This window comes from Biomphalaria glabrata, chromosome 14 (genome assembly GCF_947242115.1).
Source record: "Biomphalaria glabrata chromosome 14, xgBioGlab47.1, whole genome shotgun sequence".
Taxonomy (NCBI): domain Eukaryota; kingdom Metazoa; phylum Mollusca; class Gastropoda; family Planorbidae; genus Biomphalaria; species Biomphalaria glabrata.
Window position 1 is genome coordinate 31,687,057 of NC_074724.1, and position 427 is coordinate 31,687,483.

Consider the following 427-nt stretch of genomic DNA (forward strand, 5'->3'; position numbering starts at 1 on the left):
GGGTGTCTTTGGGAGAGCATTGGAAAGCGGACCGTTCCGGTTCAACGGAAATGTGGGCCTATACTAGATTTTACGGGCCAAAATGGTGAGAGTAGAAATACAGGCAGATTTATTGAAAAGGCTAAAAGAAATGGGGGAGGCTGGGGGGCTCCTGACAAAATATTATTGGAGCGTTACGCTTCGCATCATGCAATAAGATAAAAGAGACCCTGTCAAATAATTGCCAATCAAATAATTTCATAAAGAATCAGAACCACAAGACTAATTATTAAAGAGGATAATTCCAATCCAACCTAATAGATATACAACTTGCTAGCCAATGGAATGTATGGGGGAGCGTTTACATATGGGTCTCTCTATTATTATTATAATTTCGAAAATAAAAAAGGGATAGTTTCATGACCAAATAAACAATGTATAGCCTGGG